We start from the raw sequence: 988 nt of genomic DNA, 5'->3' as shown, positions 1-988 counted from the left end.
CCTTGGCCAAGCCCGTCCAGCAGCCAGGCAGGTAGGCATTGCCTTATCGGCTCTCGCCCCCCTCGGCCGTATCCGCAGCCAGCAGGCGCATCGCAGGCGGTAGTCCGTCGCCCGTCCGTTCGGCGTCCAGCGGCAAGCGACAGTCGGTCGCGCGTCACCCGTCAACCTGCAGCGGCAGCAGCAAAAGCCGTCGACAGCGAGTTTCCGTTGGCCCTGTCATAGCAGCAGTAGTCAGCTCCAGCTCAAGCGTCTCGCCAGCTATCTCGGACAGCAGGCGACTGTCCCAGGCCGCGCGCTCCACGCCGGTCCGTGAGCTGAGTTGCCCGGGGATCGGATATCACCCCGTGGCCTGTCCGCACAGCCAAGGTATTTCCTTGGCAGGTTCGTTTCTCATCCCCCTTGTAGTCGTGGGAGGGTGTTATTTGCTTTTGTTTTAGGAAGCATTTTAGTTTTATTCCTTAATGCTTTAGCCCAGGCTTCGGCCTTACTCCCCTCTGTGGCACCTCAAGGGCCTATTGCCCAAGACACGGTCACAAGGAGCCGACCGTCCTATTTGCTTTCCGTTGGGTGTGATTGCGCGTTAGTCGTGGTTTGTATGGTTTGCTTGAGTGAGTTGTGAGAGTCAAATTGTATCGCTCGCGCTTGTAAGGCCTTATAACCCACTGTAGTGTTTTGTAGTAGGATTCAGCCCTAGCTAGGAATTTGGGAAAGGGTTTTCCGCACCTGTATTCCAGTCCTAAGGGAATTTGCGTCGGGGTTTGTCCGGCCAGGTAGATTCATTGTTTAATTTTTTAGGATTTTGAATTTTAGACAGCAACCCTCAAGGAGACTTGGGAACTAGGACGCTCTTGGTTCGGTCTTTCTTGCCCAACCGGGATCGTGCCTAACAGGAACTTAGGGCTATTTCGGGTCGGTCAAACTGGTCCGTCCGGGTAGTGCCTAACAGGTTTAATCCAATTTCGCTCACGCTTGGCCGTTGTTGCTCCGC

The sequence above is a fragment of the Nymphaea colorata genome, chromosome 3 (genome assembly GCF_008831285.2).
Source record: "Nymphaea colorata isolate Beijing-Zhang1983 chromosome 3, ASM883128v2, whole genome shotgun sequence".
NCBI classification, from domain to species: Eukaryota; Viridiplantae; Streptophyta; class Magnoliopsida; order Nymphaeales; family Nymphaeaceae; genus Nymphaea; species Nymphaea colorata.
This window is presented reverse-complemented; position numbering follows the sequence as displayed.